Below are 18734 nucleotides of genomic sequence, written 5' to 3'. Positions count from 1 at the left end.
ATGGCAGAAAACCAGGGGCTTTTGTCAAGCCCAGAGAGAGCAAACTCTCACCCCCCCACCCGCCCCGTGCGCCGAAAAGCTCTTTTAGGAGCGCTCAGTTTATTTTTGCTTTGGAGAAGGGCCTGTTTTTATTTACCTCTCTCTCTCTGCCTTTTGAAGTTTGAGCAGCAGATGAGGCCAGGTTGGATATGGGGACGTCGAGAGGGTGCGGGCGGGTTTGGTGGTGGTTTTTTTTTTTTTTTAATTAAAAAGAGAAAGAGAGCAAAATCTGACAATCTCGCTCAGAACAAGATGTCAGTGTCTAAAGAAGCTCTTTAGAAACGAGAGGCTTTTGGGGGATAATGACCCCGATCTTTCCAAGATTGCATGGGAACAGGTGAGCCTCTTCCTTTTCCTTTTCCCCTCTTTGTTTCAGAGGGATACTAAAGAGAGAAAGGAGCTAGATCATCCTGATATTCTCCTTTGTGCCGGCATTGTGGTTTTGCTTGAGAAAATTGCTTCTTGGTCAGCGTCCAGACTTTATTAGAGGCAACGGCTGGGGAACACAAAGAACCTCCGCCTCCTCCTGCTTTGCCTCCGTCCCCCGCCTAAAAAGTAGGCCTCATCCCCTTTCCTTTTTAAAGGCTTCAACGCAACTTCAGGGGTGCTTGGGAGAGGTGGCCGAGGGCAGAGGCTCCTTCTGGGACCGGGGAGCCAGTTCCACGGCAGCATTGACTGCGCACCGTTGTTCTGGTCGCCTCAGCTCAAAACGGAGATGGCAGAGCTGGAAAAGGGCAGCCCAAAGGATTGACTCCCTCTGTGAAGACACGTTGTGACGACTGGGGCTTGTTAGTTTAGAGGAAAGGTGAGGGAGAGGTGACATGAGAGCGGTTTATAAAATTATGCCTGGCGTGGAGGAAGTGAACAGAGAAAATCTTTTCTCCCTCTCTCATGACACCGGAACTCATTGAATGAAGCAGAAGGTTGGAAGGCTCTCAAGGCAGATAAAAGAAAGCCCTTCTTCACGCAGCGCAAACTGCGGAACTCCCTCCCACAGGATACAGCAATGCCAAGCAACTTGGATGATAACAACAACAACAACAACAACAACAACAACAACAATTTATTTATACCCCGGCCAGAGCTGGGCTCAGGGTGGCTAACATCAATAAAATTTCAGTAAAAACATAATAAGAAAAAGAGAAGAAAAACAATTTAAAATACAGGTTAAAATGCAATTTAAAATGCAACCTCATTTTAAAAGTCAAAACCATAAGGGGAGGGCAGCATAAGGGTCAGACTGAGTCCAAACCAAAGGCCTGGTGGAACAGCTCTGTCTTGCAGGCCCTGCGGAAAGATGTCAAGTCCCGCAGGGCCCTGGTCTCTTGGGACAGAGCAATCCACCAGATCGGGGCCAGTACTGAAAAGGCCCCAGTCCTAGTTGAGACCAATCTTACCTCTTTGAGGCTCGGGACCTTCAAAGTGTTGCCATTTGTGGACCTTAAGGTCCTCCACAGGGCATACCAGGAGAGGCAGTCCTGTAGGTACGAGGGTCCTAGGCCACATAGGGCTTTAAAGGTTAAAACCAGCACCTTAAACCTGACCCTGTACTCCACTGGGAGCCAGTGCAGCTGGTAAAGGACTGGATGAATGTGATCCCGCAGCATGGCTTTAAAAGAGGATTAGGCAAATTCATGGTGGAGGAGAGGGCTGTGGATGACAACTAGGCAAGATGGCTCTGCCTCCAGAGTCGCAGGCAGCCATGCTTCTGCATCCCAGTTGCTGGAAACCACAGAGGAGAGAGGGCTGCTCTTCTGCTTGTGCCTGTGGGTTTCCCATGGGGGCATCTGGTTGGCCCCTGTGAGACCAGCATGCTGGACCGGATGGGCCATGGGCCTGATCCAGAAGGCTCTTCTTGTGTCCTTACATGGGAGCATCTTGACATGCAAAGGAAGGCTGTCCGTGGCTGACTGCCATTGTGACCACCCCCTCTCTGTCCCCACAGAGGTTCACCAGCACTGGGGGAGACCTCCTGGCTGCCCCATAGCGATTGCTCACACAGCTTATGCAGAAACCCAACCCAAACTGGACCCAGCAGCCCATTGACCTGACCACCCTCTTGATCAGCAGGTGCTAGACAGATACCTGTGGGGTCGTTCCCATGGACTTTGGCCAGCAATGGTCACCCGAGGCCATTTGCCTCACCCACTGTGGCTCAGGGGCCACGATTCCTATGGATTAGCTCATCCTGGCCTTTTCCACTCCTGCACAATGTTAACAGGAAGTTGATCAGTACCGGTAATATTAAAACATGCACAGCAAACATGAATTTCCATGCCCATTTAAGCAGCAGCAATAGATATCCAGTCCCATGTCCTTCACTCTTCTTCAAAATCCCGTGCAAAGAGGCGACGAAAACTCCCAATGCCCCAGAGCAGAGGTCATGCCCAAAGTGTTGTGGGGTCAGCACCAAGGGTCCCACTGCCACAGATCTCACGGAGCGTGTTTGCCACTAACAGGACACCCCCCTCCCCAGGTCTTGGCCCTTGGGTAGATCCCCCCCACCAGCTCCCAGCACTTTTAAAAATTGCCAGGTCATCTATCGCCTATTTATGACCCTCCCTCTCAAAAGCAACGCTCACAAAGGAATAAATAATTCTGCTAATTATTACTGCGTGTAAGGAATGCGTTTTTGTTGGGAAACGAATTGTTTGCATGACTCAGGTCAGATATTAAAGCTTTGCTCCGTGTGAATAAGCCAGCCAATCTCCCCTGGCCTGGGGAAGGTATGCGTGTGCATATCGAGGGAATTCTCTTATTGTAGAAAGCGGAATGCCAGGGGTGGGTAAGGGGTTTGTGAGAGTGAGAAAGTCTTTCCCAGAACAGAGAGGAGCAAAGAGGCTCAGGGGTGCAGAGGCAGCCGAGAAGAAACAGGAGGAGAACTGGAGAGATAGAGGAGGCAGGTCGCAAAGGGGGAGGTAAGTCGACAAATGGACCTGTTGGCATGAAGAGCGCCCCGTTGCTTGGGGCTTGTGCAGGAGTGGGTGCTGATTTTTGTTGCTGTTGAGTCATTTAGTCCTGTCTGTCTCTTCGTGACCCCCTGGTCCAGAGCACGCCAGGCACTCCTGTCTTCCACTGCCTCCCACAGTTTGGTCAAACTCATGCTGGTAGCTTCGAGAACACTGTCCCACCATCTCGTCCTCTGTCGTCCCCTTCTCCTTGTGCCCTCCATCTTTCCCAACATCAGGGTCTTTTCCAGGGAGTCTTCTCTTCTCATGAGGTGGCCAAAGTCTTGGAGCCTCAGCTTCAGGATCTGTCCTTCCAGTGAGCACTCAGGGCTGATTTCCTTCAGAATGGAGAGGCTGGATCTTCTTGAAGTCCATGGGACTCTCCAGAGTCTCCTCCAGCACCAGAATTCAAAAGTATCAATTCTTTGGCGATCTGCCTTCTTTATAGTCCAGCTCTCACTTCCATACATCACTACTGGGAAAACCATGGCTTTAACTATACGGACCTTTGTCGGCAAGGTGATGTCTCTGCTTTTTAAGATGCTATCTAGGTTTGTCATTGCTTTTCTCCCAAAGGCTGCTGCTACCGCATCTCAAACGATGGCACCCCACATCCTTGTCAAAGCTGCCACCCTAATGCACGACGCCCCAGCATTTGCAGAAGGAGCACAATTTAGGATGGGGCCACCAGAATAGGGGCCTCCTCCTTTTGCTGAGTGGGGGTGTGGGCTGTTCCCCAAAGCTCGGCCTGAACCGACTGTTTCGTGGCACCTGGCACTGGGGCAAGCGAGGAGCACACAACATCGTTTGCTCCAGGGCCAGTGACAGACAGGCAACCTGGGCTAAGTGAACCGGAGCAAATGTTGCTTAAACTCAGCACCGATTTCTGGCATTTCCCAGAAGAAATCGATTCAGCAGAAAACAGCATTTTGCTCCGGGTTTTCCTCGCAGGCTGTAAAATGCAGAAGTGCATTGCAGTCACCTTTTTGGTTAACTGAGAACCTTCTGTAGGGACCGAAGTGGGAAATGCACAGAGAGCAACTTGGTTTTCTCACTGGGATGGTGGAGGATAAAACAGCAAGAACCATGTGCTGTTATTAATAATACGTTGTTCTTTTGTCTGACTTCAGGATATGGGCGCTGTTTTCTGCTTTTCAGCTTTGCTGTGGCATTTCTGGCTTCAAATTTATTTCTTCGTTAAAAGAAAGAAAAACCCTTTTAAGGACACCCCCCCCCATAAAACATAAAGGCAATTGTACGATTACCTTCATGCAAAAAAAGGGGTCCTCTTTCTTGTCCTTTCTGATTAGGCCATGTGGGTGTTCGTAGCATCAAAGCAAAACTCCTTTCTGTTTGACTCCCTTTTACCTAAACACTGAGCTGCTTGGGTCATTTAATCATCCCGTTTTCCTCTTATACAAATACAATTACATGCAATTGTTAACTATTTACATATAAGCAAATTCATACTAAAGTTGCGGGGAAATATCTCCAACTTCTTCAGATCCGATGTGTCTTTTAATTGCACTTCTGAAGTTTCATTGTTTCGGTTCTTCATCACTTTTTTTTTTAGAGAGCTCTTTAACAATTAAAACTTTCTGGTTGTTATTATTATTTTTAAACAAAGTAAAATAAATTTGTGAAAGTGATGCACTTTTGACAAAAAAAAAGTTTCTCTTTGGGGAGAGGGGAATGTTCTTATTTCCAATTTCGTTGGAACCTTCCCCCCCCCCCATTAATACAAAGTCATTGGGATACCTCAAATAACAGGATCCCACACAGAGGAGAACCAGACCCAACCTCTTGGCACATTTCAGAGGGCTGTTTGGAATTTTCTGTTCCCCCTTCTCCTCTCCCTCTTTTAAGGATTTTTGCATCACTGCAAGAATACAGCCTCCATTATTCTGCACAAGAGGCGGTCTTTGATGAAATTAAAAAGCCATAACGAGAAACATCTTATGCAGCTAATGAGGGAAAATAACTCAGCTGAATTTCCCTGTGCGTTCCAAATGCCAGCGTAACCCGAGACCAGAACAGCCAGTGAGTTAGGGGAAAACATATCCTCATTACATATATATTTTAGATAGATGGAGGTTCACTAATGCTGCTCTTAGGGGGGAAAAGAAAGAAATCCAGATTGATTAACATTTCTTTTGCTTTCGCAGACGTTGGGTGACTGAGCACTCTGAGGAGTTTTAAAATTTGCTCCTTGAATAGCTCCAAGTCCTGCTAAGTGGAAATGAATATTGCAGGGCAATTCAGTTAACAGATCCTGAGGTCAAGGAGGGGGCCGGACTCTTTAGACTGCCCACCTGAAAGGGGAAAAAGCCAGACCCATAGAGCTTCCTTTGTTAATTCATTTGACACTTGAACCATATCCTGGAGGAAAAAGCACCTTGTCTGATTACAAAACAATGAAGGCAAGTCAGGCATTGATCAGTCCCTGCTCCTGCCCACAGACTTCTCTGGTGGGAAACTGAGGCAATTTTGAAATATTGGGGCAAATCCTGCTAAGTCTGTAAGACAAGCATAGAAACTCTTCACAGTGGCCATACCAACTGATTAAATGCAATTCCCATTTTTTAAAAAAATGGTTTATTTTTTTCTTTTTGAGTTCACACACCACCTTAAAAAAAACACAATTTTGGGGGGGGGAGAAGTTGCATTAGACCAAAAGATCTGTGGTCTTCCATCGGCGCAGTTGCAAATGATGAAGGCTCGATATGCAAAATGTCCCCTTTCCAGTATATTGTACAGTCCCGTCCCCCAGTCTCCCGATGCATTTCAAGTACGTGAGTGGAACTTGCTGTTGACTGTCAAAAGAAAGGAAAGCCTCAATAGAGAGAGAGAGAGAGATCTGCAACCATATTTTTAAAATCCCTTGCTCAAAACAGTTGCAGCCTCTTCCCTGACCCTCTTCTTAATCGACACTCAGATATTCCTTCTCGTTTAATTCATTCATCATCCTTTGTTTGCAAAGAATCGTGGAAGATTCTCTGCCCGGGACGGAGTTGAGCAGCATGCAACCCTAGAACACGCAGCAACGCCAGGTCGCATCCAGAAGGGGACTTGGCCTCAAGGAATCAGATATGAAAGGCTGCAGCTCCTCTGATTGATATTTCTCCCTCATACAGCTCACACCAGCACCCGGCCAGAGGGTCTGCCTGCACAAAATGATCTGTCAAGGGTCTCTGCAGTCCCCTTGCCTTAGAAAAAGAAAAATAAAACCTGTTTTTTCTAGACAAAAGGAAGATGGCAAGAGGAAGTCAGTGCAAAGAAAGAGAGTCTTGAAATGGAATTATTCAGCATTTCAGATGGTGAATCTGTGCTTCTTGAATGTGGCAGGTAGAGACTGCGAATAGTTACCCTACTATTTACCAACACCATCAATTCCCTTATCTCATACATTCAAAATACTACGGCTAGAGGTTTCCCCCCCCCCCCACTAAATGTGTACAGGTTATCAAACTTTGACCTCTCCTGTGCAACCATTGATCTCTCTCTCCCTCTCTCTTCCCTCCACCCTCTGATTCCCACAATTAATGCAGTTTCAACCCACAGCACAAAGATTATTTCCACGACTGCTGAGACTAAAAGGAGTCAGGCGAGGAACAGAAATAAACCCTACAAATAGAAACAGAAGCGGCATCAGAAAGAAAGAAAGAAAGAAAGAAAGGAAGGAAGGAAGGAAGGAAGGAAGGAAGGAAGGAAGGAAGGAAGGAAGGAAGGAAGATCACTATATTTGCACACACGCAATGATTTCCTGACTACCTCTCCTAAAAAAAAAGCTTTTAAAACCCCAGAAGTCCTAATGGTCTTTTAAAAAGAAAGAACCAACTATTTAAAACTTTTGCAAATTATTCAAACCCTTAAACACTTTAAAACACTTAAGCGAACTATTCCTATCAATGAAGTTATTGGTATCTGAAGAAGTGTGCATGCACACGAAAGCTTATACCCGGAACAAACTTAGTTGGTCTCTAAAGTGCTACTGGACAAATTTTTAATAATGAAGTGCAATTTGATGGAGACAAATAAATGGACCCATTGTAAGTGTTTAAATGGAAGTTACACAATTTAGAAGGGATGTTTTGTGATGAGTTTTGGACTCATGCAGTTCACGTATCCCAATTCCATCATTCAGAATTGAGTCTTCTCTTGGCTGCAAATCTGCAACAAGTCAGCCCTGCAAATTTTCTCCATCGGCACTCCTAACGATGGGGTGCAGCAATAAAAAACTTAAGGTAAATGTGCACATCCAAAGCTTTATATTATTTCAAAATTATGCATTGCTAAAATAAGTCCCCAGAGCACTCACTCTCACATGTCAGGATCTTTTTTTTAATTGCCGAAGTTCTATTTTTATGAACACCTCCAAACAATTATTTTTGAGACATTCCAGTGTTGTGATCAACTGCCATTCAAGTAGTTTCCTGTCAGCAACCAAACATTCCACTGCAAGTAGCTGTTACTTAAAACTTTTATTTCAAAAAACAGCTGCAATGAGAAGGTCCAGCCTTTCTTGAACCAGCAGTTTTGCTGGTAAGTGGTCGTTTTGTAAAACAAAACAAAACAAAACAAATAACTCCTTCAAACCAAAAAGCTAATTTCATTCTGGCACCTCAATTAACAAATGAACAACAAACTTTGTATTTCAAATATTGGTGAGATCCTTTAAAATTCCTGCAGGGAAGACTTCTAAAAATATCCACATTGATCTAAAAATTTCCAGATTTTGTGAACTTCAAATTCAACATTTTATGTCAAAGAAGGCAATCATTTTATGTTTTCCTTTCCTTCTCCTGAAGGCTTTTATTATATAAAAGATAGAGACTGTGTTATTCTACACCGTGCACACAACAATATTTTGTTGGCATTTTCAGCATTGGGGCAATTGTTTTAATTGATTGTTAGCTGCAGAAAGCTTTTAGGATGGGTGGGGTTACAAATCCTTTTTAAAAGAGAAGTCAAATGTGACCAAACATTATCAGGAAAAGTAGCAAGGAATTCATCAATTGCTCCATTGCAACAGCAGCAGACACACACACATAAAACAAGAAAATCATGAATTGCCCTGAAGTTCAAGCGGGAAGTTCAAGAGAAGAGCAGCAATGTGTGCAAATTGCTGGCTTTAATCATTTGTGAGTTTACAGATATTTTAATGTTTAGGGGTTTTTTTTATTTTAAAAAATATACTGGGGTATTGGGAGGGGGAGCTGCTGCCCCCTCCAAGCCCTCTGAATGCCTTAATTCAAAATTTGCTGCCTTCCTGTTGGAGTTACTGCCTTGGGGGGCTGAATTGATTGCCTTTGATTAAATGCTTCCTATCCGATGAGGTCCTTTTGCAAGCCATAAATGCTTTAGGGGTGGGTAAGGGCAGCAGACCCCCGAGAGAATCTTCCATTGCTTTTGATTTAACTTTAAACGGGGGGGGGCAGGGAAAGTGTTCAATGCTGCCCCATCTAGAGAATTTAAACCTTTTTGATATTGTGGCGGTTGATTCCATTTATTAAAAAATATTCTCTGGGCAACACACAACGGTAATGTCATCACAAGATTAGGAGGGCAACACAACGATTCAGCAATTCAAATTCAAAGCAAAACGTGTTCAGTTTGTAGAAACTAAAATAAAGGATGTTAAATAATGATAAAATAGTCTTAAAGATATTAAAAGGCCTTAATTAAAAAAAATTGCCTGTTGCCAAGGAGACAGTAAAGCAGGAGCCCAGGGAGCAGAGTGGAAACTGGGGAGCAGGATCACTCCATCGCCTCAGCTGAAATTTCCATTCCAAGTCCTGTGTCACTCTAAGAATTGCCAAAGTTTGTTTTCCTCTTCCCTCCACATCTTTTTTCCTTTCCTGCCTTATCTTTTTGACTGCAAGCATGTGGGCAGAGGCTGTCTTGTTGTTAATTGATCATAGGGAAGCCGCTCTGGGAATCAGTTCGGCTGAAAAGTGGGGAGGCGGCAAAGCGGAGTGTTCTTTAAATAAATCAAAATAAATCAAAAATTTGCTGCTTTTTAGGGCATGGCCAGTTATATTCCACCCAAAAGGAGGAGGAAGATGGCATATTTTCGCAAAGACATTTGCATGCATGGGCTGATCTATACGTATAGGTGAAAAATTAAACAGGGCAGCTGTAAATTAAATGAAAACCCAAATATATCTCACAATAGCTTGGAAGTGGATGCTGCGTGTTCCTGCTCAACACACCTGGGGACCAGGTGAGAACCGCGGATCCCATTCCAAAATGTCTCCCTTTCCTGGGGTCATTTTACTCTCAACCAGGAGGACACACACAGTCACCCTTCTGGAAATTTTGGCAGAGAGGTGGTGGGGCTTCACGCTGCCCCCCCCCCCAGGAGTGAGTACAGGTGTCTGGCCCTTCGTGGCTCACCTGTCGAGCTCTTGGTGCTTCTGCCCTACAGCATCTCTCCTTCCAACACCCCCCCTCAAGTCTGAATCCCGGCCTGTGCTCTTCTGTTGGGGGGGGGGAGCAGGAGCCTTGGGCAAGCCCAGGCAGGTGGGTGAGAGGGTGGGCCTGGAAGCTGTTGCAAAGGAATGCATTGCACCCATGGGGGTCCCTGGGGGGGTGTTGTGCTTGCGCCGGTTTGGGGGTTCTTTCGCAGTCCTCGTTTTCCACCTCCCTTGGCTAGAAGCTCCTCATTAAACGCTGCCCCCGCTTCCTGATCCCCCCTACCACCACACAAATGCACAAAGGCCCATCACCCACCCAAGGGAATCAATCTGGATTTGATTTCTTGGCCTCTTGCTGCTTTTATTTTTATTTAAATCGCTTCCATGGGCACCCTCCCTTTTCTAGGACAGGGTGAGATTCCTTCAGTGCCTTTGTTCTCCATCATTCCAACCCCCTGATTTATTGAACTATTGTCTCCCTTTAATTTTCCTTTCAGCTCTTTTGCAACACGGAGTGGTTTTGCTAATTGGTTCCAATTCACCCCGGCTCCGCAAAGGGTCAGAGAGCGACCTAATTGGATCCAGGGCACAGGCCCAGAACTCGTCTGCGTTGCCACCGCTTGGCCTGGAATGTGCGAACTGACAGGAAAGTGTTGCCTTGGGTCACGTGCAGAGTGCGTTTCCTTTGCAAAGGAGTGGGCACCACCCCATATTGAGATAAAATGGGCAGCCTCTAGGACAGGAGTATGGCATCTGAGTGCAAATCAAAACCAATGCTTGCTTTTCCTAAATTCAGTCTCAGAGGTTCTCCTGCATGGCCTTTTTTTTTTTTTTTTTGCTATTTAACTCTGGTTTCAGAAACCAGTTTCCATCCCAGGGCTCAACTCCAGAATGTGGGGTGCTCAAATAAGGAAAGGTCCCTCACTGCAAGTCACTTTCCAGATAATGAGTTTAGGGACTGCAGAGAATGCAGCAGCTAGACTGGTGACTGGGGGGCGGCCGCCGAGACCAGATAACACCAGTCTTGAAAGACCTACATTTGCTCCCAGTACGTTTCCGAGCACAATTCAAAGTGTTGGTGCTGACCTTTAAAGCCCTAAACGGCCTCGGTCCAGTATACCTGAAGGAGCATCTCCACCCTCATTGTTCTGCCCGGACACTGAGGTCTAGCGCCGAGGGCCTTCTGGTGGTTCCCTCCCTGCGAGAAGTGAGGTTACAGGGAACCAGGCAGAGGGCCTTCTCGGTGGTAGCACCCACCCTGTGGAACGCCCTCCCACCAGATGTCAAAGAGAAGAACAACTACTGGACTTTTAGAAGACATCTGAAGGCAGCCCTGTTTAGGGAAGCTTTTAATGTTAAATAGACTATTGTATTTTAGTGTTCTGTTGGAAGCCACCCAGAGTGGCTGGGGAAACCCAGCCAGATGGGCGGGGTATAAATAATAAATTATTATTATTATTATTATTATTATTATTATTATTATTATTATTATTACCGTTCCTCACCAGGCTTGTTTTTCCAGACCCTTGGCCATCTTGGTTGCCCTCCTCTGCTCTCTACTGTTTCGTTGCTGCTGCTGCTGCTGCTTGAGCCTGGGTTGGGAGAAGGGCCTCCCTTGATGGCTTTTTGATACACAGGCGGCAAGGAGGCAGGCAGAAGCCCCTTTGGGAGACGGATGGTGCTCAAACAGCCCCTTCTCCATTACAGCCGAGTCTTAACAGGAGCCCCAGCATTCATCTGCATTTGCAAAGGCCTCTTGGGAGTGATGGATGGCGAAAGGGAGGCTGGCAGTCCATCTCCACAACAAGCCGGGCTCTCTTACATCTCCCCCTCCTGGCGGCATCCTCCTCCGTGGGCATTGTGCTCCCGGCCTTTCACCCCTCAGCCCATCAATAAGAACGGGGAGGATCTGAGGAAGGAGAGCGACACGGACCATCCGTCTTCATTAGGGCCTTTTCGGCTGCTCCTGCCTCCGACTTTGGCTGGGAATGGGGAGGACAAGGAGGGCGGGCTGGGCGGCTCTTTCGGCTCTGCCAACCGGGCTGTCAAAATGCACCGGAAGAGTCAGTCACCTGCTTTGCATGATGATGATGATGATGATAAATTATTTATAAGGGACGCGGGTGGCGCTGTGGGTTAAACCACAGAGCCTAGGAATTGCCGATCAGAAGGTTGGCGGTTCGAATCCCCGCAACGGGGTGAGCTCCGGTTGCTCGGTCCCTGCTCCTGCAAACCTAGCAGTTCGAAAGCCCGTCAAAGCGCAAGTAGATAAATAGGTACCACTCCGGCGGAAAGGTAAACGGCATTTCCGTGCGCTGCTCTGGTTTGCCAGAAGCGGCTTAGTCCTGCTGGCCACATGACCCGGAAGCTGTACGCTGACTCCCTCAGCCAGTAAAGCGAGATGAGCACCGCAACCCCAGAGTCAGTCACGACTGGACCTAATTGTCAGGGGTCCCTTTACCTTTACCCTTTAAGGTGCTAGTGGAAGAAATTGTTTATTTTGTTTCCCCAGTCAGAGGCAGTGGTGCTTCTGAAGGCCATCTGCTGGGAACCTCAGGAGGGGAGAGGACTCTTGTGCCCAGATCCTGCTTGCGGCTTCCCCCCAGATTCCTATAGGCTTCCCACTGAGGCACCTGGTCGGTCACTGAGAGAACAGGGTACTGGATGGGCTATTGGCCTGACCCTGTTTCATTCTTATATATCCTGACATGTGTTTCAAAAAGTTTGCAAGGTGGCAAGGAGCTCCCATGGAGCATGTGGCTGGATGCATTGCTTAAGAACGAAAGAAGAACCTGCTGGATCAGGCCAAAGGGGACCCATCTAGTCCAGCAGCCTGTTCTCACACTAGCCAGCCAGAGGTTTGTGGGAAACCACCAGCCAGCAGGATCCGAGCTCAAGAGCAACACTCGCCTCTCCAGCAGTTCTCAGTAACTGCCATTCAGGAGCCTCTGACTGGGCAGGACAGAGACATCTTTCCCGGGGCTTGCAAGGAGAAGGAACCACTTTGCAGGGATGAGTAGCCTTGGGAGATTTCCCAGCAACAAACCGCGCCCCCCCAAGCTAATAAGTGTTTCCCGGCACCCAAGAGATCAATCCTTTGTTACTTTCCTTCCTTGTTTGCCAGAAAGCCTTATCTGCGAGAGCCCAGCCTTTGATCTTAAACATGACTTTAAGAAATCAAAGCATGGAGGGCGGGAAAACCAGAAGTTAAGAGCCAGGATGGATTGAGCTAAGGTGCAAAGGTCCGTGGATGTCACTCAGGGCTTTTTCTAAGTGGGTCACTAGTCAATCCAGGCATCTGAATGAGCAGGGCTGCCCTGTAGCAGGTGGGGGGAACTTTGGGCAAAAGTTCCCTCCACCTGCCTTGTTCTATTTGCAAGCCCCCACAATCACTGCTCAGGGTAACTTCTCAAGGGTGATGCTTAAAGGTAAAGGTAAAGGGACCCCTGACCATTAGGTCCAGTCGTGGCCAGCTCTGGGGTTGTGGCGCTCATCTCGCTTTATTGGCCGAGGGAGCCGGCGTACAGCTTCTGGGTCATGTGGCCAGCAGGACTAAGCCGCTTCTGGCGAAACAGAGCAGCGCACGGAAATGCCGTTTACTTTCCCGCCGGAGCGGTACCTATTTATCTACTTGCACTTTGACGTGCTTTTGAACTGCTAGGTTGGCAGGAGCAGGGACCAAGCAATGGGAGCTCATCCCGTCGCGGGGATTCGAACCACCGACCTTCTGAGCAGCAAGTCCTAGGCTCTGGGGTTTAAACCACAGCACCACCCACGTTCCCAGGTGAAGGTGAAGGGACTCCTGACCATTAAGTCCAGTCATGGCTGCCTCTGGGGCTGCGGCGCTCATCTCTCTTTATTGGCCAAGGGAGCCGGAGTCCAGTTTCCGGGTCGTGTGGCCAGCATGACTAAGCCGCTTCTGGCAAACCAGAGCAGCGCACGAAAATGCCGTTTACCAACCCGCTGGAGTGTTACCTATTTATCTACTTGCACTTTGATGTGCTTTCGAACTGCTAGGTTGGCAGGAGCAGGGACCGATCAACAGGAGCTCACCCTGTCGCAGGGATTCGAACCGCCGATGTCCTGATCAGCAAGTCCTAGGCTCAGTGGTTTAACCGACAGTGCCACCCGCGTCCCTTAGCTTAGCCCTTTGCAAAGCCTGGCGGTCAGCTGAGGGAGATGACTTCTGTGCACAAAAGGGGTCACCTGGTGGCACTTGCCAGACACAGCCTGTTCCCCAGGCCATCAAACTATCCAGCAACACTTAAATGCAGTAGCCAATAATTCCCGAGTTCTAGGATATGGTAAGAGTGCAGTGGTACCTCAGGTTACAGACGCTTCAGGTTAAAAACTCCACTAACCAGGAAGTGGTTGCTCCAGGTTAAGAACTTTGTCCCAGGATAAGAACGGAAACCGTGCGGCGGTGGCACGGCAGCAGCAGGAGGCCCCATTAGCTAAAGTGGTACCTTACGTTAAGAACTGTTTCAGGTTAAGAACGGACCTCTGGAATGAATTAAGTTCTTAACCCGAGATACCACTGTATATTTATTTGTTTCCTTTATTTCATAAAATGCATACACCACTTGATTGTAAGAAAAACCTCAAAGTGGTTTACAAAAAGATAAAGCAATTAAATAATAAGCAAAAATTTACAGCAATAGATGAAAACATACAAAAAGTTAAAATACTAAAGAAAAGGTTAAATTCCAAGTATGTGCATAGACTGGTCTAAACAAGAACCTTTTTAGCAGGTGTCAAAAAGAGGACGATGAAGGCGCTTTCTTGATATCGAAGAGGCAGGGAGTTCGAAAGTGCAGGTGCCGCCACACTGAACAACCAACTTTCTACAAATGCAGAACAAGTACCTGAGGTTGTCCCAGTTCTGCTGATGGAAGAGGTCGGTTGGGCGAATGTCAGGTAAAGTGATCTCGTAGGGAAACTGGTCTCAAGTTGTCAAGGGCTTTCTATACTAGTAGTAACTGAGAGTTTATTAGCACATACCATGTGGAAATCCAGAAATGTTAAACTCGGGGACTCCCCACCCTGTCCCAGAACTCAGGTGACACATGGAAAGGAGGAGGAAGATCTCAATTTAATCACCTGATAATGTTCAAGGATTTGGGAAACTGGAACGCCATGAAGGTATCAGGATGTCAGACAAGGCTGGGTCATTGATGATTCTAAACCAAGGTGGTTTTATGTCGCCCTCAAAGGGCTTGTTCTGCTCCCCAACCCACAATCTGGCCTTGCTATGCTGTTTAACACCTGTGAAACTGTGGGCAGAGGTTGTCTGAGAATAATTCTGGGGTATGTTGTCCTCTGTCGGCCTACGATAGACAACTCTTTTCTCCTCGCCACGTAAGGATACCAGAGCATTATTGAAAGTATTCATTCATTGGTTGCAACTTTTGCACAGGAATCAGTAACCCTTTCCAGAAATCCCTGTGCAAAACGCATCCTAAATAGGTGCAAGTCATATAGGCATCAGGGTGTTTTATACATTGCTTGGCAATAATTTCAAAGTGGTCTAAGATAATTCCCTTAAATAACTTGTTGACATTTTGAATCGCATACATCAAACGAGGTTAATTTTGACGGCAGAGGGCCTTCTCGGTAGTGGCGCCCTACCTGTGGAATGGGGAATAAATAATAAAGTTGTTGTTGCTAACTCGCAAAACATTAATACAGTGGTACCTCGGGTTACATACACTTCAGGTTACAGACTCCACTAGCCCAGAAATATTACCTTGGGTTAAGAACTTTGCGCAGCGGCAGCAGGAGGCCCCATTAGCTAAAGTGGTGCTTCAGGTTAAGAACAGTTTCAGGTTAAGAACAGACTTCCAGAACGAATTAAGTTCTTAACCCGAGGTACCACTGTAGAGCTGATGTTTGGAGTATAAAAAATGTATTTCATGTGTACAGAAAGCCAACAAATGCAAACTCTTTATTTATTTTGCAATGTGAAGGTTACCATTTGCTGCATGTGAAAAGGGATATTTCATATAGTTGTAAGTTTACAGTCTTTTACCAGAGTCAACGGAGAAGCTCAGGCAAGTCTGAGCCCCTTCCACCTCTGCAATTCTATGGTTCTAGGAGGCTGCCTTAGATGGCCCCCTTCAGGATCCCCCAACTGCTCTGTGAGTCTTGCTTCAACCTTCCCCTCTACAGGAGAGCAGGATTCTGACTATCTCTGCAGCCTCCAGTGAGCTCTAGCCAGAGAAATCACATCAAGGTGTGCAGCTCAGAGCTCCATCGCTTTCTTCTCAGGTCTGTGGAGCTTCGGAAGCACAGATGAATAATTGGTTCGGGGGCTTTGTGAGCAGCCGAGGCTGCAGAGGAGAAAGGCATATTGCTAACTCCTTTATTACTCATGGGGTAGCAGCATCCTTGCAGCAAAGGCCGCCAAAAGTTCTGCAAGCCCCTACGCGGGGAAGTTAAGACAGGGTTGCCACATTTCAGTCAACTTTTCCAGACGTACGGCAACCCTGAGTTGAGATCCCCCCTGGAAGCGGAAGCACGGCCCAAACACTTTGGGAAAAGCAGCGGCAGCCCTAATGGAAACAGATTGGGCTGAGCTGTCCCTCCGTGGGGTCATTAACACTTCCCTTTGTCACAGCGATGTTGAGCAATAACGCCGCGCGGCCCCATCCATGGCAAGATCCAATAACCTGTCCCGTCGGCAGAGAGACAGATGAGCCCCTAGGAGGGGATGGCGGGACGACAATTTGTCATCCCTGGTGCGGCTTCACCTTGGGCGGAGGAAATGTGATCAGAGCCCAGCGGCCCCTGCCACCGTCCGCTGCGGCCCCCGTGGCACAACGGGGAGAGTGGCGGTGATTTACAGCCCCGTCGCCCTAATTGCCTCCTGCCCGGCAGGGTAATGGATGGCCTCGTCGCTCTGATGGATGGCTCTCGCGGAGCTTCATTCAGTTAGGGGGCCTAATAAGTGTGGCTCCTGGAGGAGGGAAGGGAAGATGGAGAGCATGTCAGAAAGGAGAGGACCTGTCTAGACCAGGCGGGGCAGGCAAGAAGTTAGGAGGAGGTCCAGAGGTTGACCACAGTACGTGATGGGGAAGCTGCTGGGCCAGGAGACGGGCAACTCTGAAGGCAGGTGCTCAAGAGCGTTTGATGGTTTTGACCCTCAAGTCAAACTGCATGGGGCTCCTCACCTGGCAGGGCTCTCCAGAGCTCGCCTTCAGCTCTTGCCGCTGGAGACTGAAACCAGAGCAAGTTTCTGCATGAAAAACAGGTGATCTGCCCCTAAGCCAGGGTCCCACATCTTCCATACCTTGGGGAGGGAGGAGTGAAGATGGTGGCACACAGCTTCTTGACTCCACCTCTTCTTCAGGAAGGCCCATCACTCTTTGGAGAAGCTGAAGATGCCTCTTGACACACAGTGAAAACCATGCTCAAGGCGGCAGACAACGTATCAAAAATTGCATAACTACAAGCAGAACAATAGTGGTCACAAACGTATTCAAAAGGACACGGCTGAATTAAACTTTGTAGTGTTAAATGGTGTGAGGCAAGCAAGCGAACACCAGGGAGAAGGACTTGTCTGCAGTGGTCCCTGCTCCACAAAGGGAACAGCCGTCAACTAGGTGGCCATTTCAGTGCCAAGTGCTGCCCCTTTCTCCCCCCAGGCCTTCCAAATAACCCAGATGCTCTGGGCCTTGGCTTCTTACACAGAGTTTGCCACAAATTCTGGTTTGTTGCATTTCTGTAGGGTTGTCATTCCCCTGCATTTTAATGGTTTTGTTTCACTTCCTACTTTATTTGGGGTTTTTTATTGCAATAAGTAAATGACGGCTACTAGCCATGACTGTCATGTCCCCCCTCTGACTCTGAATACCTGCTGCTGGGAATCACAGGTGGGCAGAGGGCTGCTGGGCTCAACCCTCCCTCCCAAAGTAGCTGGCTGGCTACCACGAGATCAGGAGGCTGGTGTCTTAACCCCTCTGCAGTGCCACAAATCCAACTCAAGAGTGTAACGTTGGAAAATGTTGATCACTTCTCCTACCCGGGCAGTTATCTTTCCACAAGGGCCAACATTGCTGTCGAAATCCAGCATTGCCTGAGCTCTGCAAGTGCGGCTTTCTCCCAATTGAAGTGCAGAGTGTTTGAGGACCAGGACATTTGCTGGGAAACCAAAATGCTTGTTTACAAAGCTATTCTACTACCAACCTTACTATATGATTGTGAAACAAGGACCACTTATAAACGCCATCTCCAACTCCTTGAAAGATTCCACCAACAGTGTCTCCAAAACAATTTACACATCACTCGGGAAGACAGGTGAACTAATGCCAGTGTACTGGAAGAAACAAAGATCACCAGTGTTGAAGCAATGATTCTTCAACATCAACTTCGTTGGACTGGTCATGTTGTGTGGATGCCTGATGATCGTCTTCCAAAGCAACTACAGTACTCTATTCCAAACTTAAAAATGGAAAGCGTAATGCTGGCGGTCAACAAAAGAGGTTCAAAGACTCTCTCAAGGCAAATCTAAAAAAATGTATTGACAATTGGGAAACACTGGCCTGCAAGTGCTCCAGTTGGAGAACAGCCTTTCCCAAAGGTGTCCTGGGTGTAGAAATAATGGAGTTGACATGAGAGTTGGGATGCAGGTGAGCTGTGCAGGAACAAGCTGATTGCTAGCTTAGCAGAGGCTCTTTTTATTCGCAAGATATGCAAAACCAGCAAGATACATTCAGGGCTTTGCCCTTTACACTTCTCCAATCCCAAGCCCCCTGGGTGTTATCTACGCAACTTGCTCCACCAAGTCATGTTCCCATTACAGGAGGAAATGAGCAATACCTTTGCAAAGGAGGTAAAGGTCAGGACACGGAACACTGCTGAGGAGACAAAAGGTCAAGGAGTGGGCATGGCGGCTAGACAGCTGTGGCTTGTCTGATGCTGCGGGGGAGGGTGTGCCCTCACCTTGCGATGCCATCCCTACTATGGGCTTTGAAGGCCCTCAAACTCCACAAGGGAGAAACGTGCTAAGAGGAAGGCACGCTTGGCAAACCCTCACCAGGATCAACTCCCTCCCAGAAACCAATGTCCCCACTGTGGAAGGACGTGTGGATCCAGAATTGGTCTCCACAGTCACTTACAGACTCATTTTTAAAACCGTGTTTATGGAAGACAATCTTACGCGGCTATGAGGGATCGCCAAAGAAAGACTGTTGTAGATACTATATATTTTTGGCATCTTTATTTTTAGACCTTCTTATGATTTATGTGAAAATTGTTCAACTTTGCTGGGTGCTTCTGGATGCATATTATTTATTGTTTACGACTACTTTTGCAGTTATGCAAATCTTTCCAT

This window comes from Podarcis melisellensis (assembly GCF_964234715.1).
Source record: "Podarcis melisellensis genome assembly, chromosome: 9".
NCBI lineage: Eukaryota > Metazoa > Chordata > Lepidosauria > Squamata > Lacertidae > Podarcis > Podarcis melisellensis.
This window is presented reverse-complemented; position numbering follows the sequence as displayed.